At 42.0% G+C, this 26,312-nt stretch overlaps 1 long non-coding RNA gene across 2 annotated transcripts; it reads left to right on the plus strand.

Moving 5' to 3' along the window:
- Nucleotides 1-876: 876 nt before the first annotated feature.
- LOC149915917 (uncharacterized) lies at nt 877-26,094 on the plus strand. 2 transcript variants are annotated; one of them, XR_016471342.1, is made up of 5 exons: nt 877-1,084; nt 1,955-4,395; nt 12,911-13,118; nt 24,780-24,884; nt 25,841-26,094. It is a non-coding gene; the product is annotated as an uncharacterized LOC149915917 (long non-coding RNA). The 2 variants fall into 2 exon arrangements; XR_016471343.1 differs by lacking the exon at nt 12,911-13,118.
- Nucleotides 26,095-26,312: the final 218 nt, after the last annotated feature.

Raw genomic sequence — 26,312 nt, forward strand, 5'->3', positions numbered from 1 at the left:
GGTTTGACTCTCAGGAATTGGTTAAATCCCATTGTACCTACAGCCCAGGGGCTCCTGGGGGAGGGGATGCTGTGTGGAGAACAGGCAGTGTGAGACAAATATAGCAGCTGTCAAAGGAGGCTTATTTGAAGCATGTCCCCCCAAACCCACCAGTCTGTTATGCTGGCTCTGGATTTGTCCTTCAGTGTTTGTTTTTTCCTTGTCGGAGAGTTTGAAAGGCCCATTTCTACCACTGCGAAGCCTCAGCTGTCATATCAGTTTTCCTCTTATTGCAAGCTACGCACTGAAGCACTGTGCCCTTTCATATCAAATACATCATTAACACAGATCCTTTTTCCCCATCAGAACCAAACGCTGGGTGCAGGGACTCGAGTGCTCCACAGCCATCCTGAGATATCCCTGCCATGCTGACTGCTGGCTCTGCCTGCACCTGCATGGGGCTGCCCTACAGCTGTGACCCACAGGCACCAAACCCAGCACTCGGAGAGGGGCACTCAGATCATTCAACTTCCACGTCTTTCTATGATGAAGTAGCATTTTGTTATATTTCAGTACTCATGGAGACATAGAGAGATTTATACAGTCGGTACAGAAAAACTCACATAGGGATGCAAAACGCAAACCTCTAACATACAAATCAGGAGGAGCCATAAAAGCTGCACTGCAGCCTCTTGTCCTCCTCCCAGACACCAATCTCCCAAAGGACTACAGCTCCCAGCCTGCTCCAAAACCAACACATTTCTGTGCCAGGTGCTTGTTTACATCCAGAGGCAATCACCCAACCTTGGCCAAACAGGAGTAAAATGTGGCACAGCTGCTCCATAATCTGTAAAATTTGGTGCAGCTGCCTGCTTGCAATTATAGTCAATGAAAAAGTGGGTGCTGGGTGACATGAGCTTACCCACCTAGAGATCTATGTGTGTACAGGATAGGCTGCTCTGAAGTGAGACTATGCCAACAGTCCTAGGCTGGGTGTTAACACCCCAAAGGGAGGTGAACTCACAGCATGCCCTGGGTGCCTGCATGGGAAATGCCTTTAAATCACTTCTTTTTCTTTCCCTGGAGTGAACTGGAGGTGTGAGAGGTAAGGGAGCTGGGGCTATAAACCTCTTTTCCTCCTGCATCTAATTTTACAAAATCTTAAAAATAGAAGAACTTGTGTTCTCTCTAGCCCTGTTAGAGATAAGGATTTGGGTGTGTATTTGTACAAGATGTACGTGCATGTCTGTAAAAATCTTCACCTCCTCTTCTTCTCCCCCACACGTTGGAACAAACTGTAGCACTTGAAATTCTTCAGTCAGGGAAAAAAAAAAAAACACACAAAAAACACCCTGGAGGATGATCAAAGGTGAATGAGAAGTTTGGCCACAGAGCAGACCCCAGAGGAGATAGCAGTTCTTTAAGGCTTTCAAGCAGCTGACAAGAAACCATCAGTGAGTATTTGTGGTCAGGGATAAAGAGAAACATCCTTTTGAACATATCCAAGCGTGAAACCTCCGTAGTAGTTACCTTATAATGTTATCCCTCCATGTCAAACCATGTCATTTTTTATGAAAAAGGCTGATTTATATATGACAGCAGCAACTTTTTACAGCCCTCGGGGACTGTAACTTCAATAGCTAAAATCCAAGAGTAGAACTGTAGTCTGTGACCCCGTCATAAATGGCAGTGCAAGGGAGACAAGTGGGATGTTCTTGCTCCTCTTACCAGACCTTAGTAAGTACTGCCTGCAAGTGCAAGCAATTTGCTTTCAGACCTCAATAAAAATTGCCATTGCAGAGCAGCTTTTTTTTTTCACTTTTTTTTTTTTTTTTTCTGGTTTTCTCATCCTTTAAAATAGAACTCTCTTGAAAGTAAGATTTGCTTTAATGCCTGGGAAACTCTTAAGGATATTTATTTATGGTTAGAGAACATTCGTGCTATAAAATGGCCGTGCTTGTGTTTGTGTTCGTAGAGTTCTGAGAGCTCAACTACTGTGAAAATCAACAGTCCTTCAAAAAAGAGGGCCCATCTTGCTGGAATGGTTTATCTGGACTGGAGCTTACTCCTACCCAAGATCTGAAAGACCTCAGGGAAGATGTCAGTGGGGGCAGCCAGCAGGTTGGGGTGCCTCAATGGTCTCAAAAACAAACCCCAAGAAAACATTGCCACCTGGTGTGGGCCATGGTTGGGCTGTAACACCAATGGCCAGAGGATGGGGGTTCACCGTGGGAAGGACTGGTGCTGGAGGAAGAGGTTGAGTCACATTCTCTGGGGTTAATTATATGGTGGATGCTGATGAACTAGGTGGAGAGCTTAAAATCTATAAGGATTTTGTAATGGGAATTTATCTTCATACCTATACTGCTATTGATCAAAGTGGTAGTCAGCAGATGTTCAGACCCTATTGATCAGCTTGGATATATTAACGGTGATTGTATTCTAAATAGAGTTCAGTGCACTAGGGCAATTTTTTCCTTGTCTTTATTTCTATTTTTCTGTCACCATGGCAATGTATATGTAAACATTTCTTATTTAAAAATATCAAATATCAGAGCAGATTTAAAGTATTTTGGAATTTAAGTGCTGGGATCAGAATAACATGTGTGGTGTTTTGACATGAGCTGAAAATATACCCAAAGGCTCCTTTCCAGCATGCTGACAAAATATATAAATTAGCCTGGCGAGGGTCTGGCTCTCGGCAGAGCTCAGTGCAGAGTCCTGATCCAGAGGAGCAGCCACTGCCCCAGATACTCAGTGAATCATCACTTTTCTAGCAGAGATTTTTACCTGTAGACGTTGCGATGAGGACCGCAGGGAAGCCAGCAGCTCACTGCCTCTGAAGTCAGTGATAAATTAGCACTGCCCTGTGCCTGGCTGCTGCAGTGGCAGCTGAGGAATCCCCACGGTGGCCTTAGTGCTGTTGGTGCAAAGAGAGGGAGGGTCACCCTCCAGGGAAACAGCAGGGAAGGGCAGCGCTTTCTAGGAGCTGGCACTGAGCATCACATCTCATATATCCTTGTGCCAGCACTCTCCTCTAGAGGAATCCTTCAATGTCCTGGACACAACAGATTTGGGAGCAAACCGAGTGCAAGATAAAGCAGTTTTAATTTTAGAGCTGTGATGGTTGGTGCAAATGAGAAGGTATGGATATGAAATGTCCTTGAGAAGTTCTGAAAACAAAAAAGCAAAATTATTTAGGGATGTCTCTTTATGGCTGATGAATAATGCTCACCTTTAAGTGAAGAGATGTAGAATTTAAATAATCTTCTAAAGAAAGATGCTTTCTTTGGGGGCACAAGAGCAGCTTAAAAAAAAAAAAACACCCACCACCACAAACATGTCAGTTGTATTGAGGTTATATTTATTTGGGGGCTGAAGTCTCATTCCTAATTTTAGGCATGAGTTTTTAGCAGCACTGAGAACATTGGCCCTGATAACACGAAAAGCACAGAAGCACCACAAGAAGGAAATGAAGAGTGTGATTTCTTTTAAAGCATTTCAGATCCTGTGATTTACATTTCTAATTCCTACAGATGCTCTGGAAAATCCCACTTTAAATATTTGTCAAGCACGCTAGGGCTGCTGGTGGCAAGCGCTGTGCAAATTCAAAGCATTAATATTATTGCTTAGCTGTTGTAGCTGAAATACAAACGGGCCTCCTTGTCTTGAAATGTCATTTGAAAAAACAAATCTTCCCTTAGAGAGATCAGCTTTCTTTTTCCAGGAACTCTCTGCTCCCAGGCAGACCTCCAGTACTGAGGGGAGATTCATTCACGTTCCTGTCTCATCTCTTCTTACAGAGACAGAAGAGAAATATCCCAGAGGAATGTACGTGGCTGCTGTAGCGTTGGGTTTTATTCCTACTCCTCTTTGTGCTGTCCTGCAGCTCAGGCCAGCATGCTGCTGTTAACAAAATGCTAAAGATCAGAATGGTTTTGGAAACCAGGTCAGCTACTGTGTCTCATTCTTAGCTGTTCTAATTACCCCATAGCACAGCAAGAGACACAGTGACCCCAGAAGCCTTCCCTTTGGAGTGAGATACACTTCTTTGTGTTGTTAGAACAGAACTGGGGGGTACATTTTCCTTCTTTGAGCTATTAATTTTGTAAATCATTCCAAACAGCCTCTCACCTGGGTCACTCCACCTCCCCCAGCAGCAGCTGATGGTGGAGCACCCTTTTAGCTGATGAGAAGCCCTCAATCACTGCCAGCTGCACGCTGCCCCTGAACTCCATCCTACAACTCCCACCTTCCCAGCAGATGTTACACAGCCACGCTTTAGTGAGCTAGCAATTAAGGGAATGTAGCTACCCTAAGGTACATCTGAGGAAGATCCTACCCTCAGCCCAATTCCTTAGTTCCATACTACACATTTTTATGAAGTTTGCAACCTCAGCGTTTCTTGAGTTGCAGGTAAGCAGCAGTCCGTGGGCCGATTTGGTCTGAACGCTTTCACTTGTGGTGTTTCTCTCCTATGGATTTTGAAGAGAAGGTGAGGTCACCTAGGTTGTTTCCTCAGTTTGCTCCTAGGCTCTTCCACACTAGGACAGTCTGCTGGAGAAGGACATCTGTGTCCCAGCAAAGTGGATTGAGGTTTTTCTATTCTTTGTGGGTTGCTACAGATATAAGCCCTGCTTCTTTTAATTTATTTTTGTTGTGATTGCTTATCATCCTCTGTAACCACAGTTATTGTTTGTGGGTTGCTTGGGCATACAAGGAAATCCAATGATATATGGTCAAGTTAATTTGCTTACTAGTAGAAACTTTTTCTTATACTTCTGCTGGCGTTCTGCCCACTGTCATTATGCTTGAACTTTGATATGCTGTTTACGAAATGTATGTCTGCCCACTTCCAGAGCAATCAATAAAGCAGCTCCTGGTAGACGGGTACCGACTGCTTTTCAGAGAAGTTCAACACCTATTGTACTGAGAGCTCTGGAAAGAAAAAGAACAGAGGATGAAAGATGTTTGATCCTGGAGAATGGAAAGCACTTGACCTGCTGGGTCTGCTGCATCCTCCTGGCACGGCTGTCTCACTGCAGCAGCCCCCATGACGCACTTGCGAAGGACCAGATTTATGCTTGAAATCAGAAAGGGGAATCTTGTGGATTCTTTCTCTATAGTCTACATTTCTAAACTATGTCCTTTTACTTAGGACAGTTTTCTCTTGGTGAAGTTCACAGGAGTTTGTGGTGGTTTATACCAGTGTCAGAACAGGATAACTTACAGGACCAGCGCTTTGGAGAGGAGGGGGAAAGAAAAACTGGGGAGAAGTTAACCTTCACCTAGATTTGTTGTAAATGCATAAGAATTTGTTAGGGTTTTTTTTGGGGGGGGAGGGAGAGAAGGTAGGTGAGGGGTGATGATGGCTGGTGTTGAAGTGTTGTTTGGCCAATTGCAGCTAGCATTCTTTAGGTGACCCAAGTATTTGCTGCAATTATCCTTCGCTAACTGAAGACCTCTGGTTGATTATAGAGCATCTACATGACACAAAACAAAATTCTGTTTGTTACTGCACAGAAATGTCTCTCTTCCCTCACTGTCTTATCTGCACTCTCCAGATGTACTGCAGACATGCAGACTGCCCCAGGCTCTGTGCTTTACTGAGGTGCTAGCTGGGTATTCTTGCAAGACTGTCACTTAATTCACTTTAATGAAATGGCATCAGAAAGGGAAAATAATAGTGATCTTTGCTTCTATAACTACAGAGATGGTCCTGATATGAGAAGTTTAGTCAGCTCCTCTGCTCAGGACAACAGACTTAGTTTAAACATTGCTTTGTTCTTCAACAACAGCAGTATTGGCTGAATGATGCAAATAATTAGAGTTACTTTGGGAACATTTTGAACTTCAGTTAGAAGTGAGAATGTTAGACTCCAGCTGTCCAGCAAGGACTGGAAGGATCCAATGTTCTGTTGAAGCACTTGCTTCAAATCAGCCTGAGCCTTTTGGACAGTAAAAATTTGGGGTTTTCTTTGATCTCGTCATTGCAGTGCTTTACTCTGGTGAAACTGAGATACAACCTTTGTTTCTGATGACTACTTTCAATAAATGGCCATCAATCAATCTCCAGCAAGACCAATTACCTTCTTCCATATTACATTTCCAGTCATTTCACAATTGCCTTTTGTACCGTATATGAACCATTTAAGCTTGTAGTAAGTGCCAATCCTGGTAAAGTAAGTCTTGCTTCAGTGTATTATGGTTGGTTTGCAGTGCTTCTTGCTGTTACTATACCTTTTTGTCATAGAAAATGAGGTGTGCTATATCATTAACTATTGAGTTTTAGCATTATAATTTCTGCTGACAGCAAACGTTACAGTTTAGGATGCAAATGGCCTCCATTATAAAAGTCTGACTCAAGGTTCTCATCGTTAGCCTTGGGGTGAAAATTGTCTCTAAGCAGAATGAAAGAGGGAAAAAAATCATTTGGCCCACACCAATGTTTTTACTGTAGAATCTGCTTCAAGTTCTCTGTGAAGTTACAGAAACCTTAGCATTTAATAAACATTGGCAACTGAAAAAACATGCTCTGCAAGCAGCAGAACTAGCATAGAACGACTTCTCAGTAGAGAGCAGAAGTTGTTGAGCTGCTTTCAGAGCCAGGATGATGTTGTGAAGCCAACAGTACAGTCTGGTCACAGCAATGTTTTACCTGTGCTCATGGAGCCCAGGTAGGTCCATGCTGGCTCTGTGTCTGGGCCGTGGCTGTTCTACAATCTCATAACATCAGGATCATGGTGTTTCATGGCATGTATGTATGGTAGCATCTATCGCATTAAGTGTGTGGAAGAACAACGTGATATTTTTAAAAAGTCTACGTGTGCAATGTGGATAGGAACAACAACTGTTGCACAGATGAACTTTCTTGGGTGCTGGGCTGCTTGAGTTTCCCGTAAAATTGGAGCTCACAATGAATGGAGAAACATGGAGGAGATGATTAGCTAGCAGGGGTAGCAATGAGGGGGAGAATCTGTAGTGCCCTGTGGTGATGAGGACCTGGGACTGGGTCTTTTCTTGGCTTCTCACTGACCTATGCTGTGGCTCAGAAAGCCACTGAGCTTGTTTCAAATCTCTGTCTGCAAGGGAAAGGGTAATACTCCTTTTCCTCCACCAGTGTTGCAAATACATAATCATTACCTATGGGATTTCCTTGAATTCTGTGATGCTTCTTATCCTCTTTCCCCGCAGCTCCAGCTGCATGGGACATCGGTATGTTTAAAGGAGAAAGGAGGTCATCCTTTCTCCCCCCTTTTCGCTCAGTGTCCTTACTAAAGAGAGAAAAACATTTTCATGAAGGCAAGGAATAGCTTTGCTGCTCTGAACGTGCCTGATCCACAGCAGGCTCAGTTAGCTGACTCAGCTTCAGCAGCTCTGAAATGAAATTAGCAGGTGTTAAGCCTGTTTTGAAATGCAGCATCACTGTTACCCGATTAATAAAGGCCTAACTCTTTTAAGCTGCCTCTTTGGCCTCATATAATTTAAATCTTGCCAATACATCATGTCATTCCCTTGGTTTTTCTTATGCCAAAATGAAATTCTCTTTATTGCATTAGCCTCAGTAGCTGGAGGATGCTTGTTATCGTAAGCATTCAGATAGCTATTGTCCTGTTCCTGCAGAGAGCACAGCGTGTTCAGTCCCTTATGGAGCTCCACAGGTACCAGTAAGGGCTGGCTCAAACCCAAGGATGCTGTGCCTTGTCCATGGCAGTAACTGATGAGTGGTAGAAGTGAGCTTCTTTGGGTGTGTTTGTCTGGGATTTCTGATCTGAAGTCTGCAGTATTCTCTTCTCCTAAATAGACCAAAACCCTGTTTGGAAACTGTATGCTTTTCTTGCCTCCTATGCCTCCTGGCTGGCAAAATGCTATGGAAGTACAGAGGAGCCCATATACTCTGCTGCTGAGTATCATGGCAAATAGCACTGCATTTTCGTGACCACTTAAGCAGGGTGACAAACCTTTCTTGTAGTTTCATCACAAAGTTGGTGTGATGCAGACTTCCATCCATTTCTTTGCTGCTAGTAAAACTGCTTCTAAGAAAATGACAGGATATAATGCATTTGGAAACCAGTCCCTGCCTCAACAGGGTGAATCCTATCACTCTCTGCAATCTTCACATTTCTGGGCTCCCATTTCTCTCCCTCTACTTGTTTATTTACATAAACAATACATTTAAAATTACATACATTCCTAGAGCTGCACATGGACCTCTTCTGTGCTACATTTGGCTGAGGAGAGCTTTGATTCTTTTGTAATAAACCTTTAGTGAGTTCCCCCATGCTCACGTATTATGGGTGTGTTAAGTCCCATCCTCAAGCATTCAGAAACCCCAGCAGTCAAATATCTCAATATCTAATGTAATGATTTCTTCTGATAAGCTGTGTGCTTGTTTTGATGCTGAAGGGGGGGGCTGGTTCTCTGAAGGTGCTGTTCCTTCTTGACTTCTGAGACTGACTCCAACATCTGACATCAGGAGAGATGATGATCATCCCTCTGCAGAAGGCCTATGCATCAATAAAATCTAGGTTTTGTGTAGGGACTGGACATTCTCCTATCCATTACTGCTTTCTAACCATGCTACTTCTGAACCTGATGGTCTCTGAAAGCAATGATGGACCTTCTGGATGGCAGAGGTGTTGAAGGGGCATATTTCCCCTTCCCTTTCAAATACAACCAGCCATGTCCAGGAAGTGTTCTGCTAGAATAAAACTGGTCTATTCCCATCAAAATCTCTAAGCTGTGCAAGTTATCCCCGTAAAGATCTGCAGTCTGAGTTTCTGAGTCAATTTCTGAACATGAGAGGGAAATCAACACGTGAATGCAGAATCCCTGTTACTGGTAGGAAGTTTAAAATTAAAGTTGAAGCTAAAATCGCTTGTTATTACAGAAAATATTTGAATTGTCTTAGTGAGGAGGGTTTTTTTTTTGTTTGTTTTGTTTTTACATTAATGGGGTATCTTTGGTTCATGCTATTTTCATTCTGATATGTTTGTTGTATAACTGGATTTTGCACATACTGTATTTTGATACAAATTGTCTAGCACTACAACTATCGTAAATGGTCAGCAACAGTAAACAAAGCCCAGTCACTGTGTGTTGGGTGAAAAGAGCAGATTAGCAATAAGACAGCTGACAGAGGAAGAGACAGTGTGAGACTGCAGCCCTGAAGCATGTCACTGACTTCAGGCAATGCAGATCAGCAGGAGACAGGACTGCAGCAGATGGTCTGAGTTTGATTAATCAAATGTCCCGAATTAAAGCCTGATTGTATTTATTAAAAAAAATTAAAAAAATAATGGCTGAAAAGTCAAAACAAGCTGAAAATGTAAATGAGTGCGCTGGCAGTCCCTAACATTAACTTCAAATAACTGAGGGCTGAAGGAATAATTGTTTTCCTGACAGATCTCAGAACAGTGAACATCAAAATGCTTAAATTTATTTTACACATCGTGGAGATCAAACAGCTGCATAAGTACAGCAAATTCTGCAGCCTCTGGGAGGACTGAATAGGTTGGGGACCAAGGAATAAGAATTGTACTAAAATACCCAGAGCCCCACTGGTTTTGGGAACTGCTCAGGTTGATAAAACAGGCAGGTAAGTTGTCTGTTCAGCCCCTGGCATCTGACCCTCTGCTGAATTTCATGTAGTTGAGGATTCATGCATTCCAATGTGACTTTACTTCCAGAAAAGTAAACCAGATCTCATTTCTCCATGGCTGGGACTGTACGTTTCCTTTTTTCTTTTTAATCATGTGCATATTTTATTGTAATTAATCATTGTAACATAAGAAATAGGGGAAAATGACAGAAGTGGCGAGAATCGTATTCAGCTCTGGTTTTTTTGTCTCTAAAATAGCACAAGCCACCCAACACTTTGGGAGTGCAGAATGGAATTAAAACTATAGATTGATTTTTGTGATAAGTCCTCTTGGCATAAAGCCAAGAGTGGAGCTATTAATTTGACACAAATTAATCTATGCAAATTTGCACACTGATTTAATGAAGAGACAGACATGCAATCATTTCATTACTTCTCAGGTTTTCAATTAGATTGAATTCAGTAGCTGGCCACCATCGTAGTCACTGAGTTTTGCTAAAAGGTTATTTGATGAATATTTATTAATTTGGTACTCTGCTACAGCTAGGCTTAATAGCAAGTATCATACTTTCTGAGTACATGCAAATGATTCTTCAAATATCCTAATGTAGTGATTGATTTACCTTTTTTTTTGTCTTGACTGCTCTATCTTTAATCCCAGTTATTACTCTGGCACTCTGGTCTGAGATAAATTACTTCCTCAGGGGTAAGTGACTGTTCTATATTATTGCAAACACTTTCCTGCTTTGTGCCTATTTAAGTGTGAGAAGTGATGTTCTAAACAGCTGGAAATGTGACAAACCTAACTCAGAGAGTGAACAGATAGATAGAAAATCAAGAGAACCCATACTATTGCCCTGGGCAAAAAAAGTTCCACATCTATAGATGTCTGAGATAAGGGACAGATTTCCTTCTTATTGATTTCTATGAAAATATTCACCTTGCAGTTGCAGTTGGAGATGTATTCAGCAGGAAGTTTACTTCAGCTGTACCAACTCCAGTGAAGCAAAGTACGTGGTTAAACAGAGCTGCAGCTTGAGCTAGGGCACTACTTACATAGGTTTTTTTCTTTCCATGTTTCAACATGTTTGTTCAGAGTGTACTGGCATCAAGATGGACAAGACTTCTTCTGGATATAACTGTTAGTTGGAACTAACAGGATACTGTTAGCAGAACACTGGCTGCCCTCAGGTGGCCTTTAAATCCCAATCCATACACAATGTCAGACACTTACAGCAGGAAACAATCTGTTGCCAAATTAAACAAGGGGCATCAGCAAAAAGCGATTGCATTATTAGGAGCACTTTGGAATCTCCCATTTTGTAACTCCATTCGTGTAGGCTGTTGTAAAACCTCCAATAATAGTGTCAAAGTCTCTTCCTGTAACCATTGAGCAAATTGCTTAGTGTCTGCTGGAGACATTCATTGTGTCTCTGCCTTTGGATTTGCTTTGGAAGGAAATAAGCTGCTGGGAGAGGGAGGTTTCCAATGCTCTTTAATTCATGAAGAAAGCAATTTCAGTGTATGAGGTTGACTCCTCGCTGTTTATCACAGACAAGCTTCAGTCTTTGTCTTAGACCTTAACCTTTTACCAGTGCAGTGCAGGTATGAAGGCGCAGGTAAATGTGAAAGTGGCTGTAATTTGTGATCTTTTCAAAATGGGGTTTTGAACTGCACAAGGCAACACTGAAACGAGCCCTGTATTTTACCCATTAAGAATGTGAACTGGAAGGAGTTGGCTAGTTAGAGTCAAAATTTACTTATCTCCTACTAAACTGATGGGGATGATGATTGAAAATGCAGAACCAATCCAAAACTGGTATCACTTGCACCTTTTGCCAGATCCCTTGGTGTGCTAGTTAAACCAGTTCTGTTGCCCTTTGATTGACACCCACGTATATTGCAATTACTCACAACCACGGATATGGCTCACTCTACCTGAGGTATTCTCTGTATAAAGAGCCAGAAGAGCAGGATATATTTAGAAAGACAAGCAGCAATATAGAAGTGTTGACTGAAATAGACTGCAGCTCCTCTTAGGTTTCATTCTCCATAGGAGCCAAGAAATTAATTTATTCATTCCTACGGTAATATATACCGTTCTATACCTTTCTATTGACCTCTGCCTGGTATCCAGACTATGAGTTAAATCTTGTTTGTGATGAAAGAATTTAGCTGGAAAAATGGGAAGTGGTAAACTTGAGAAGGTTAGGAGGCTGGCTGGACAAGAAAGGCATGTTCCCATGCTGCTGAGAGAAACAATACCATTCTGGTAGCAATTCTGGTCACTAGTAAACTAATGACTCCTGAAATAAGGTATAGTTACAAAGCTTTGCAGTCTCTTTACTTGACAAGGTCAGAAGGGTTCTGGTTGCATTGCAGCCTGTTTCTGACACTAAATCAACACCTGCAGGTTACATCAGGCAGGACTTAGCTGCTCTGCGAGGAAATGATGCAGGATTTCAACACCATGGCCTGTCTTGCCTGGGGGGAAAAGCTAATTCAATATAAGCTTTAGGAAAGTTTCTAACAAATGTCATCTGTAAGGTTTGTCTGTATGCTTATGTAAATCAGAGTGTGTGGAGGAGGCTTATCAAACTGGCAAAGTAATATTACCAGAAAGTGGCCTAAGGCTGAACTACTGCAGGACGCTGGGCTGTGCAAGGATGGCAGAACCTGACTCACTCTATTAAGGGGTTTCTGATTTCCACACCAATTTATTTGCATGATGTCTATGAGACCGAGCATCTAATGATCTCTTGCTTGTTAATATTTTTCCCTGCTCTGGACCGTATCCTCCCTGAGCTTCCTTTATCCTCACAAAAGGAGCTTTCATCACACCTCAAGATGTAACTGTACAGCTCCTCTGAGAGGCATTGCTGCTTACAGTGCTATTATGTGACACTGTGTGATGTTTCCACACTCACTGGAAAGCTTGTCGAATGCCTCGTTGCCTTCCTGAAAACCGCCTTTTTTCTGAGCAGCAGTGACAAATGACTATCACTGGGCCCATGGAGCAGGAGGGGAAACTGCAAAACTTGGTAGAAATTAATTTCCTGAAGTAACAGGCAAAAACCTGTGCTTGCAAGGTTTTAATACTTCCAGCACTTTCTTACCATCACAATTTGGACAGTGAGCAGAGTTGGCCAGGCTGTGTTTGCCCTCCTTGCTGCTTTCTGAAAGAGGGCACACCATGGGCCTGGGCTGGGAATGAGGAGCAGGTGGTAGGCCTGCAGGGACCAGGTGGATGGGAGACTGTTACGATGCAAACATAAGAACAAAGAAAAAAAAATATTTAAATATCTACAACCACAAAATTGTTATTTCTAGGCACTGAACCTACATGCATTCTCCTGTGCCCAGGCCCTGACTCCTCAGCAGGCATAAGGGGTGAGCCCAGCTCTCTACAGCAGCCCCATGCAGGATGCTGGGAGAGAAGTGGCCATCAAATGGCTCTTGGAGAGCACCTGGAGCTCAAAGAGGTGGAAGATCATCTGTGCTCACTCTTAGGTGTGTGAAAGAGCTTCAGACGTAGCAGGTAAGCTTGGGATACTCTTTTTACAGGTTCTGACCCTCTGCTATTCTTAGTACTGGCTGTAGGCTGGGCGTGCTTCTCTCATTGCTGGGCCCTAGCCATAGGGTGGCATGGTGCCTGCTTGGTTGTTCTCCCCATGTTACTGTGTAGTTCCGTCCAAACTGCCCCTGAGCTGTGAGATAGCTCAATTTGTTGTCTCTTAATATTAGGTCTTTCAGCCATACTGCAAATAAACCTTGCAGGAAAATCAATATTTCTCACCCTTAGCACATTGATTTATACCACCTTTCCAATGATGACTTCTGTAACAAATGCAGAGTGCTTCTAAATACTTGTCTGAATGCAGATGTCTCCCATTTGCAAATACAGCAGTGTAGTGTGATGAGGAGGAATACATGGTGCTGAGCAAACTTGCAAGGGTACGGAGCAGACTCCTGTAGGGCTGTCTTTTGTGCTGCTGCATGCATGCACATGGTTTAGAGGTGCAGCCCATAGTCATTGAACATGCAGCAAAACAGTGGGATGCTGCCTCAGCATGTAGGTTAAAATTGAACTAGGATATCATAAATAAATGGTGAAAATTTTTTCAAAAAGCTAGCGGCAAGCTTTCAGTCTTGAAGCATTCTGCTTAAAGAGAAGAAGGAAGCTGAATACAGTGATGTAGCACATACCATGCAGTGCTTTTGAATTGCTTGTATATCAGTGCCAGGCAGCTGGATGCCTGGACTCTGTGTGTGTATAGCTTCTGTGAGCTAGTTACAGTGCCAAAATATTGGCCTTTTAGCTAAAAAGGCTGCAGTGAAAGTCCAAGCTCCTTGCTCTGGGGTCAGACCCAGGCAAGGGAAGAAGGTACAGAAGTAGCTTGAGTCAAATGTTGTCTTGGTGTTAGAGCAATGTGCATGGAACTTACCCACACCCCAAAGCACTTCAGCAACTGAAAGCTCCCCAGGACCGTGACTCTGGGAAATATAAATTGTAAACTTTATGAGTTGCATTAAATCAAGTAACTGCTGAGTTGCAGTAAATGTTGGTGTAAATGGCTGCTGCTTTGTTTCAGAAAAAATAAGGAGCTAGTCGGTCTCCCTGTTTGCTCTCATTGAAAGCACAATCTGAAGTCACCACCAATCATAGAAGTTGTAGAGGCTTTATAAGCTGCTTTTCTGTGAAGGTTTGCATGAATGCAGAATGGCATCAGATCATCTGAGAAAGATAGCAGCCACGGAAAGCACAGAGAGAAAGCACTGGCAGCACAGTTTTGAGAAGATGCTGACTGCAGCTTTTTGGCTGGCTAAAAAGAGACTTGGAGATCTCTCCTGCTGTTTCATTCCTGGTGTGTGAAGGGAAACAAGGCCTTGTACATAATTTAAAAGCAAATAGGATTGTGTCAAAGGCATCAGACTCTGCTAGTAATTATTTCTCCAGACTAGAATGTCTCACGGGCTTCAGAATTTTAGCCAGCTCCTCTGGGCAGACAGATAATATCGTGACATGTTCTTATCTGATGGAAGTAGTTATCGCTCCCCGGATGTTACATTGCTACACACCAGTGGAGAATCTGACAAAAATAAAATAGCAGCTTCCATTGGACTTGAAGTTGAGTAGTACATGAACTTAAATAGCTGCTTTAAAGTTAGCTACTTGGTGTATTAAGTACATCATTTTCCAGCTCCATTACTTCCATTGTAAAGTAATTGCTGATGAAGACTGTGAACTAGAGTTTGAAAAAATGCTTTTGAATCATATACAAGTTGACTCGGTGTGAAAGGGTAGGTCGGATAGTTCACAGACCTGCAGGGATTTCTGATGCACATTACAGAGCTGCTTAAAGGTCGTCAGTGTTTCAGAGCTGTTGAGCTATACGCTAATTTGGTTAATTAATCGTTGTTCCCTTTGAATTCCTTACACTGGACCATGGATGCAAAACCAGGATGCAGGCTTGGTGTTCCCCCAGATCTCAGTCTTTGTTGTGTGATGTGGCCTTCTTGGATCTCCAGATGTCATTTGGAGCTTCTTCTTGGATTCAGCAGCACAGGTTTGGGGTAACTCAGGACCTCTTTTGCAGTCAGATGCATTAGTACATTTTTAATGCTTTTGGTTCAGTATGCAGGTTCTTTAAAAGAAAATAAAGTACTAAGAGAGTTTGTAATTACTGCTTGTAATATGGATAAAACTGGTATCTTTTACTTGAATAACCTCGTATGCAAAGATTCTTTCACACATTGAACAACACAGCTTCCCATCAGTTCCCAGAAAAAGACATTGCTCAGACAAGGCATGGGAGAACAAAGTTGTACCAGTAATTACCACCATCAGTTTTCTGGATTTATTGTGTACTTCTGATATTTCAGTTATAGTCTCCTTTTCATATTTAAAAAAATGTGGATTTCCTAGCAAGAAGGTTCTGCCTTACCAAAGATCTGCTCTGCAGCTGCCTCTGCTCTCCAGCTCAGCTCTCAGTCCCAGTGAGTGCCCCCGAAAATGTAATACTTAAAATAGAACTGTTGTATGTGCATCAATCCATACTGATTATATTTATAAGCTGCCACTGCTCTAGGCATGTACAAGGACAGACACGGCACTGAAAAGCAAAAGGAAATGCTGCAAAGGCTTTTGTGCTTGCAAATACCTCAACTGAATCTTGGATCAGGGAATACTGGCACCCAATTGCATGATTTGTCTCTTCTGTATTCATGAAGCACTCTCTCATTATGGCTACTTCTCACATTTATTTTATTTCTAATTACATTGATTTATGATTGGATTTTAATTAACTTGTCTTGTCTGAAGCCTACCTATAAGCTTAATAGGTCCTTACAGTCTAGGCCTAACTTATTCAAACTGGTGGAAATTGGGCATGCAAATACATTTGTAACCACAATCTTCAATTAATAAAGGATTTGATCCTCTAACACAGCAATTAGTGAGGAAAGTCTCCCCTTTGTGATACAGAGGAGCCGAATGACTTGTTCAAGGTCTCTATTGAGTCTACTTATACCAAATCAGTGCTGTGGTCCACAGGCTCTCATCTTCCCAGGCCTGCAGATATGTGCTGCTGCCCACGCAGGGTGGTTTGTGGCTGCTATTCTCCACCTTTATGACACCCAGCACCTCTAGTGAGCCCTCACACCTGTCTTGACTTTGCAGGATGCTGAGATCCCAGAGCCGACAGAGAATGGAGATTTACTGACAGTGCTGGACTGTTGTTTAAGAGGTGATTCCCTGAGAGGCTGCCATGCATTTCAGCCTGAGCTTGCTGATACTGATACTTAGGTTTGCATTGCAGTCCTGGCTGCAGAGATACGTATCAGTGCTGTAGCTGATTTTGATGTGACATCAAACTTCTAGTTTTGTACGATGGCTCCTCAATTTTCTAATAAATCTAGGTCAGTGCTGGTCTTCTGTGGGATAATTAAGGTTGATCCATTCTGCAGGGCAAGCAGTAAGAAAATTCATTACTGTGTGAGGAGGTCAAAAGGGCCAAGGTGGAGAAATAACTGTGTCCCGAGCACTGCTGTTTAGTGCCACATCCTAATTGATCAGTGAACTATGTAAATGCTGAACAGGTCAGGCTTTGCATTTTATAAAGTGTCAAATCTGATGAAGCTTGCTTTGAAATGTTACCTTGCTGTGCTGCTTGCTGCTGAGAATAGGAAAATGGGGGTTTTAAATATTGTTCATTTTTAATTCATGGCAAATTCTTTTTATGATCTTTCTGCAGCACTCGGTCTGCTGAGCATAGCGATTGCCTCTGTAAACAAAACACTTGATACACAAATAAGACAACAAACAGTCACCAACCCTTCCAGTCACCCCTTGCCCCCCACAGCGCCAGGTGCTGTACAAAGCAATCACAGAGCAGAAGTGAGGCTTTCTTGTGCCTGTGAACAACACAGCAGCTTTGTAATAGGATTTATTAGCTTGAGCTTAGGGTCAGGCAAGTTCAGCTTCTTGTTCTGGAGCTGAAATCATAGGCTGAGGAGGCTACTCTTTCACACACTCCTTGATGTGGACTTTCCCTCTGTGGGCTCTAAGGAGAGAAAACAGATCCACAGCATAGTTTGTTGTCTTCCTTTCACCAAGGCTTCCTTTCAGCAAGGATTCTGAGTAGAGAACATGAATGTGATTGCCCTGTACAGGAATAAAAACAGGAGCATCTTACAGCTGAGCTGAGTCCTGGTATGGCACTTGCCAAGCTGAGATCCCAGCAACACTGGGAGATGTTTTGCAATAAATGCAGGCCTTTGTTTGCAGAGTTTGGATTTGCAGGATCATGACGGTATCCCAGAGCTGGAGCACCGCTCTAGAACAAACTGCTCAGTGATATTTCTGTGTTTTTCATTTAACTGTGTCTGGGGAAACGCCAAGATTTTTTTCATTCACTCATAGCAAAAAAACTTACTGACCTTGGGGCTTTACAAAGCACAATGAGTTAGGATCATCCAAGAACGAGGCCTTCCTATGAAGCAAGCTACATATTCATTTGCAGAAGTGATGTGGGGACAAAATTCCTATTTGTGGCATTAATCATTTGTGTGATATGCCCCTCAACACTACTTCCCTTTGACACCAGAACTGGGAAACACTGTTTTGCACAATGACAGGCAAGAATTGGATCTCTAATTATGACTACTATTAAGGAGCAGAAGAAAAGCACATAGGAATTTTTAAGTACTAAACAATGGAAAACATCAGTCAGCCTCAGCCAACACGCTCCTGTTCCTGATTTCAAAACTGTTAATGTAAACACACCGTGCCTTTTCCTTATGAAAAGGCTGTGCAAATGCAACAAACAAAAAGATCCATTTCAAGGATGCTTAAATTTTTTGTTTTTTTCCAGAGATAATTCTTCTGGTGAGCCCTTGGGCTGCCTCTCAGACTCTGGTAATGAGCATCTGAAAGGGAGGAGCAGCAGGCTGCTATCCAAGGCAGGGAGAGGTGCACCATGGCTGATGATCTTGCCATGAAGAACAAGAAATCTGATCCTATATAGGAGGTTGATGCTCCTGGTTCCAGGAGAAGCAGCTTGGCTTGTACAACTTTGTGAAATGGAAACTATGGAGGGAATGGGATTGCTGGCTATAAAAACAAAGGAGAATAGGCAGGAAGGAGACCTCTGTTGTTAGCCTGTGCTGACCTCTGCATCAGTAAGCTTGCCCAGTGCTTTCCCTTTCTAGAAGCTGACCTAATGAAAGATATTAACTCTCTCTGTAGAATTTGCTCTTCTTACAGTCTTAGACAAAACTAGCTATGGCATTTTTAAGCTCAGCACTAAAACAGTCCAGATGAGTAAAAATTTGGGCATGAAGAGTTTTCTAAGTATGAAAACTACAGGAGTTTGGAACAATGTTGCAGTAGGTATAAAGTAGGGAAGACACCTTGAAATTACTGTAAATTGGCGTTTGATTCGCATCTGAAGGATTGCATGACTTGGGAGCATGATAGCAGAACTGTGATGTCTCAAGAGATGTTTTGCAGTTCTAAAGGACTGTAAGCTGAAATAAACAGATGATGTGTAACATCAGTGAAGTGGGAAAAATTTGCATGAGGAGCATCAGCAATGGTACCACTATCCACTGGTTTCTATTTAATTTTTCATAGTAATCCAAGTACTGCTTACTGTATCTTGTACTGTTTTACAGTGTTTTCCTCTGTGTATTGAATGTCTGATTTACTAAGAAGCTATATGCCTTCGAGTTGTGTAAGAACAATGAATGTATTCATAGGCTTTCTTATGAAGCAGCTGTAAGATCTCGTTGAGGAGGGCTTCTGCAAAGAGTTCAGCTGGGAGATGAAGGGGGATGTAATAGAATTATACATAAAACTGGCACATCCATCTAATGTACTACATAGGCTGTATTGTGATGTCAGTTGTTTTGTTCTCTCACTTTGTGTGCTTAGAACTTAAAACAAGGGTTTCAGAAATTCAGTGCCCATTTCTAGGGTAAGATTTGGCTCCCACTTAAGCACAGTATCAAGGAGCCAGGATCCTGGATGGGATGCTGTGCCTCCATGGATCAGGATACATACTTGGAACAACAAGTGATCAAAACCCTTCCCATGCACTGCATAGTCCTGAACTCTTTCTGATAGGTTAAAAAGACCTGTTCACTCCTGTGAATAGAGTTTTTATCCCCAAAGCACCAGTAGTTACACTGCAATACTCTTGTGAGCTACTGTTATTGGTAGTAGTGAGGAAGCCATTGCAAACAGGATGCACACAGGATAGTGTTTTACCCTGTCCTGAGTTATCATTCTTCTCATGTTGTAAATGCACCTGAAGGGCGTGATTTCCATTTAGAGTACATTGTAGAACCAGGTCAAACATGAGAAATTCTTTTTTTTTTCTTTCTTTCTTTTTATACCTGCCCAGTAACCTGACAGATCATGTAGTTCAATTCTTGAGAAGTTATCTGACTAGACATAGTGCTCTTCAAAATCAGAGAATTAGGGACTATTTAGATGAACAAGCAGTCAGATGTATTGAAATAGTGATAAGAATAGCTGCTTGCTTGAGCCTTGCAGGGAAAATTAAATTAATGGGGAAAGTGTTACTTATTTGACTGTGAGTGTGGGAATTATTACTAATTGCAAGAGTAATTCCTTGATAATGATACTATAATGTTTCTTTCTATTACAAGTGGTAATACTGTCATTACTACATTACTCAACCTCAAATCCACGGGGAAGCTCTGTAGGGTGAGCAGTGATTGAAAGTTCCACATTAAAATAATTACCTTCGATCTTAAATTTAGAATGTGCATGATATATATCTAATGTTCACTGGATTTCTTAAGGCTCCTCTTCCACAATGATATTTGTCTTATCTGCACTGGGCTCTGGTTATTTTGCTCTTCTTACTCTAATTAATTGTTCAGGACATGTTTAAGGATGATATTCAGAAATTGAAGTGTTTTAGCATTGTTAAGATGGTGACAACCAATAAATGAGAAGCTTATTTCTTATCTATAGTGTTGTGTAGGGGAAAATGTATCATTCCTTATCCAGGGCGTTTTTGTTCCTGCTGCCTTTTTGAGATAGGATTTCAGCACCTCAGCTGAAACATGAAGTGGTAATGTGAGAAATGCAACATAGATAAGTGTCATAAGTGTTAATCCAGGTCTTGTTTTGATTCTGAAACCCCTGTTTGCAGAGTAGATGTTAGAGCTATGGAGCTGGATTTTTACAGAGGTTTCCTCTTTATTTTGTGCCTGTTTCAGTAACCCAGTGGTACTTCAAGAGCTTCCTAAAGAGGGTAGGGCAAGCTCTTTTGCTGAGGAATAGTATTTAATTCTCACAGAGGTGAGCAGCACTCTGGTATTTTAACAACTTAACAACTATCTTCTGTATTAAGAGTCAGTTCTTTGACATGAGGTACGTGGTTGTCAAGTACAGATATGCCTTAGTGTAGGAAAGATTGGGGAACATCACCGAAACACAGTGAGAAAATAAGATGCTGCCCATTCCTTACTCTTTTCTCTGCAGTGTTCTTGGTAGCAATTGAGAAGAGAACCATTGCTATGCTCTGTTCTTGGATGTCTTTCAATGGAAGGCTGTGTTGAAATAAATATTAAATGTGAATGGCTAAGGATTGCTATTAACTTGCAGGGAAAATTCTGTAGGATGTCTGGCTTTTCACCATCAAATGAAGGGGGAAGAAGCCCTTCAAGCCAATTTTGGATAACATAACTAGATATAAATTAGGTTACCACAGAGAGACACAATCCAACTCGGTGAAAGAGTAGCAGGAGCCGTACTATGTTCTGCTTTGTAACTACCTGCATAGTTTCTAAGCTGTTTCTCCATGAGGTCATAAACCTCATGGAGGTTGGGGTGCTGGCTGGGACCACTGAGGGGGAGTTGGGACCCATGCAAGCATAATGACTGGCCCAGCTGCAAGGCAAAGGGTCACTTCTGATCTGTTGCTGCTCTTAACATCATGGACAGTTTCATCTCCTTCCTGAGCCTGTCCCACTTAACTGAAGTTGTGGTCTTGTCAGGATTCTGGCAGCAAGTTTTAGTCTTTGCGTTTCACGCATATTCTGCGTGGAAGTGTACAGAGTCTGGTTTTTCTTCTTAAGTATCACTTTGAACGTATTAATGATATTGGCAATTACTCAAGGAAAAACATATAATCAATGCTTGCTAGTTTGTTAGGTGATAAATTTTAAAAATACAGCCTGTGCTATCCTGGAATTTAATGCTTCAGGCAAGGTGATAGCTTCAGCACTGCCGTTTCCAAAGACCATGCTGTGCATTTATTTTCTCATTAGCATCTAGTTTCTATTGTATATTTTGAACAAAGGTAACCTTGGAGTAGGAACACATTCCTTGCTGTCAGGAAGAACTTGTGATGCTGTTTCAAAGGTGCATGCATGATTGAGCAGCAATACATCACAAGAAGCTCTGCAAAGAAGATAATTCTCCATGGGCTGAAGTAGAAGAAAAGACAAATCCATTTTTTTATAGATTCCCATACTCTGTGTGGGGGAGGGTTAATTTATGTGTGTTGTGACAAGCTCTCTCAGATGGTGAGTAGACTGTTTGTCAACTCCTAAGTATCATTCTCCAAAATAGCAAAGATTTAACAATTTGCATTTAGAAATGTAGATTCTGTTTTAACTGAGAGAAAAGTCTAAAAACAAAAAATAAAAGAACAACAGACTGATTCTTAACAGCTCAAGAGGAAATTTGAAATGGGGACTCAACTTTCCACTGAAAGGAAGTGTTGTCTGTTATAACACTCTGGGTATTTTGCTAGCATTTAAAATGGGCCTAGGATGCATACAGTCCACACAGAGCTGGTGCAGGAGCCCAGTTTCTGAGGATGGGGGAGGAGACATGCTGGGGAAGCAATGACATCTTGTGACGCAGTACTGAGATGGCCCTGGAGGAAGAGGAGGTCCGTGATGGAGGGATTCGCGTTACCTGATGTGTTCTAATTTGCTTCTGTGTTGTTTGTCTTATCCTGTACTTTGCTTTGGGGACAGCTGTTGTGATACCGTACCAGAGCAATGGCTTTGCCCATTTGTGTTTTCTTGGGCCCTACCATACTCAAAAGTGTCACAGTCTCTCTGCAACATACACACTAAATGTTGCTTTGTCCATTAGTTAATTCCAGTAGGATACCAAGAAATGGCTTCACAGGCGTCTCAGCTTTGAAAGCATCTACCTCTTGTTAGCATCTCAGAAGGTTAGACCCACTTCTGGAAGGTAACCAGGGCTTGTCATGTAGCTTGGAGTAGAGCTGGTAAAATAACCATTACCCAGCAGTTTCCAAGGCACAGGCAAGACCCATTCATATCCTCATAAACCCCAGGGCATTGCTAGAACAGGGCAGAGGAAGAACGCTGGTGGCAGAGCCAGGTATTGACCATGATGCTAATCCCAATGCTCTCATTCTACAGAACAATGAGCCAAGATCTCCTCTGCTTAACCTCTGACCCATCTGCTCCAGCAGAACTGAACCTCTTCACCTGCAACAGCATGGACTTAGAGGATTGGCTTCTGCTAAGAACCCACTGCTAGCTCTAAGACATCTTGTGTCTGCAGTTTGTCACTGCAGGGCCCACTGTTCTTCATGCTGTCAGAATTTTGACATGACATGCCATCTCTGCACCTGAGAGTGCCATCTGCACCTCTGGGTGCACCCTCAGTGGCCTCCTATAGATTAGCTGCCTTCAGGAAACAGAGAGAAGCACAGATGAAATGTGGAAACGGCATTTCTTCAGTTTGCTTTCCTTGGCGGATTTCAATGGCAGTGAAGAAGGCTGTATCCATGCTGAGAACACTGTGTGCTGAGCGTTAGGCTTCACACAAACAAGCTGCTCAGGCTCATCCTGCTGCAAAGCAAGAGCAGTACCTGGGGAATTCCAGAGATATTAAAGAGCTGCATCAGCCAAAGCAGCTGGATTGTGGCTTTCAGTGTGAGCAAGGCCCTCAGTCCTGTATTTTTATGATGATAGAGATAGAACAGAGAACTGACACTGTGGAGTTTCTCATTTTCAGGATTTTTCTGTTTGAATCCTCAGCTTTCCTAGGGGACGAAAGTCAGGAGAATTTGCTTCAGTGGAAGATGGGGGCTCTCCTGTCCTATGCCAGATTAATTCTGAAATGTAGACCTCTGCCAGAAGAATTACTGGTTTAAGAATAAACTTCCAGCATGAGGCATGGTATGATCACAAAACAAAAAGTTGGCTCTTGGCTTGAAAAGCATTATCTGTGTAGCCAGCTACAACTGCTGTAGAAAAAATCAGATTAAACATTGTCTGCCTCTACTCATAAAATTTAATGCTTTTTGAACAATGCAAACGTGAATGAGTGTGAAAGTGCCTTAAGCTGGTTAATAATGATGGGATGCAAAGAATCATCTACAAATTTTCTGTTTGCTTCTACTATGAAAACAGCTTTATTCAGTAGCCAGTGCATGGGGTATTCACAATTTTTAACTGACAACAGAAATCCCCATATGGCTCAGAAAAGTGCTGGCGTGCACTTGTGTGAAGTTTGTTCAAATTGTATGACAGACATCTTATTTTTTAAAAAATACCCTTCCTTTCAAACAAATTTCTTCTGTGGTTCATAAGCGAAGTTTGAAAAGCTAATTGGACAAGGCCAAGGATATAATTAGATTTATACTTGTGTGGAATCTCTTATAGGGCTGTTCTCTAAAAGGCCTCTGAGCCTGAGATTGAAGCTGGTATAAATATCATGAATTGGTTTCAAACAATAAATAAATCCATCAGCTCTAGGTGACAATCCTGGTTGTACGAGGATGTCCTCAGCATCAAAGTCAGAGATGATCTGGTGCCACTGTTTACCATTCGCTTTGTCAAGTCTTTTTCCTCTCTCATCTCCTGGGGGTGATGCTGATCGCTAGAGCCATCAGATCAGCTGGTGGTGTTTGTTGGATTAAGAAGGTTAAACCAACATTTGGTCACTCGCTGAAGACAGATGACTCATGGCTATTAGCAAGTGCATTCAATTGTCATGTTCTTTCTGACCCTCAAATCAATCACATCTTTAGGAGCAGCAGAAAATGATTTATTCAGGACATAAGAATCTTCACCAGCAGCCTAAGTTTGTTGTTGTTTTTGGTTTTTTTTTCCATTTTGAGGAGAACTTAAATTCTCTCTTCCCTCTACACAAAAAAGTGACAAAGGAACATCTTCCAGTCTTTGCATTTGTTTCCTTGAAAAGTCAGAATGAACAAAAACTTGCTGAAGGCATCTTGCAAATGGAAAACAAGTCAAATCAGGCCAATTTATTGTTTTTGGCTGTTAGGTATCTTATGACATCATGCTTTCTACACAGTAGTTTATTTTTGCCATTTAAACATGTGCAACATGCACAAGCACGACTTCCTTGCGTAACCTTACTGTATTGATTTAAGCCCCATGTATATCCTAGGATATTTTTTCCTTATGAAATAGTAAATCTGAAATGGAGAGTAGAAGCCTTGACTGCATTTATTCAATGACTTAATTTCTGAAAGTCTTTGTTCCATAGACCTGCAAGTATAAAACATATAAATGTTGCACACTGAGGTATTGTGGACTTCAAGCACATCTAACCAGGATAGAAAAGTTCCCTTACCCAAAGCTTAGTAGACATTACTCAAATGGTATCTTGCAGTTCTTGTAAGTGGAATCTTCTTGTCCTGAGCAGGGCTGGTCCTCTGTGTGCATGAAATGTGAAGTGTGCCTGCAGCCCAACCACCTCCTCTACAAGTGCAGATGGATTGGTTCTTTGGCCATTCGCCTTACCTCCAAGGTTAGTAACTGTCTGCAGGCTTCTGGATTCTGAGCTTTTTTTCTTTTTTTGTCTGAACCTTTTCATGACTGAGATATACGTCTGGGCATTCGCAGAAAAGCACAAATGTTATTTCATTCAGCCTACCCTGGACTTGTAACGGCGTTTCCCACTTACGCTATGACTTGTTAGGCCTCCCCTTACGCTTTACCTGCCTCGCTGTTATCACACATCAAAGATATGGGCTGAGCACTGACTAAATACAAGGCATGCTCCAGCTTATTTCTCTTTAAAGTGCCAGAGGCCAAGTTCTCCCCTCAGACTCGAAGCATGGCTGCTCTTTGATCTGACAGGAGCTGTGTGCACGGTACCTGGGGGCATGGATCAGCTTACGTGTGGTTTCCCTCCTCTCCCTCCCAATTATTACAGGAAGCAGCAGCTTTTACAGTGTAAATGAGACATTTGAAAGCAGCTGTTGTCAGAAGGTTCTTTCTAATTCCATAATGTAATCTTGCATATTAAAGAAGCTGCTCCTCATTAGGCATGTGCTATTATCTAGCACATGGATGTATCAACCAATGGCAGGTATCCCTGTTCCTAACACTGATACGTTTGGGCAATTAGAGCTCATCTCTACACTGAAGAGCTTATAGTTGGAGCTCGTCTGCAAGACTAGTAGGGAATTTCTTGAACAGGAATTTTCCACTTGTCAAATCTCAATGGCTGTGTGGAAGTGACTGAAGTTCCCACACTTCTGGAGGAGCTAATGCGTGTCTGCATGGTCACTATTTTTCACTTACTTAGAAGTCCCAGTCTTTCCAAAACGCCAAATCAAGTTTAATTAATAAGGTGAGGTCTCAGTTCCACAAAGGCTGCAGTTTTTGCCCAAAAACATTTCTGTAAATTCTGCTTTTTTCATGCAACAAAGAACTGATTTCCTATTAAAGCTCTTTTTTTTTTTTTTTTTTGTCTAACAGAAAACATGGAAGAAATATGCCTTTGAGAGCAATCTGACTAAATGACTTCCCTGGGGTCCCACAAGTACTCCAGGGCAGAAGCTGAACTGAACTCAGAGCTCCCAAGCATTAGTAGGGCCTAAACCACAGAACGATCTTTGTCTCATTATGTTAACATGATCTCAGTTAAATGCTGCCTGACTTAAGTCTGTGAAGATAAAAGCAATGCTCTAGCTCAAAAATGGAATAAAATGCTGGAATCACTTCAGTACTAGTGAATTATTAATATTAACCATGTAAAGAAAAAGTTCAGTGTTTCAGAGGAGTAGCTTTAAAAAAAGGGCTTTTCAAAGGATGAATGTTTATATTGATGTGAGTTTTTTCCCTTATCTGTTCAGTAACCAGACTGCAGGGAATAATCTCCATGAAAGCTACTTTGACTCTTTCTCTGAATTCTTTACCTACAATTTGCTAATGAATTTCAGCTCAAGTG

The sequence above is a fragment of the Phasianus colchicus genome, chromosome 15 (genome assembly GCF_987193195.1).
Source record: "Phasianus colchicus chromosome 15, bPhaCol1.hap1.1, whole genome shotgun sequence".
NCBI classification, from domain to species: Eukaryota; Metazoa; Chordata; class Aves; order Galliformes; family Phasianidae; genus Phasianus; species Phasianus colchicus.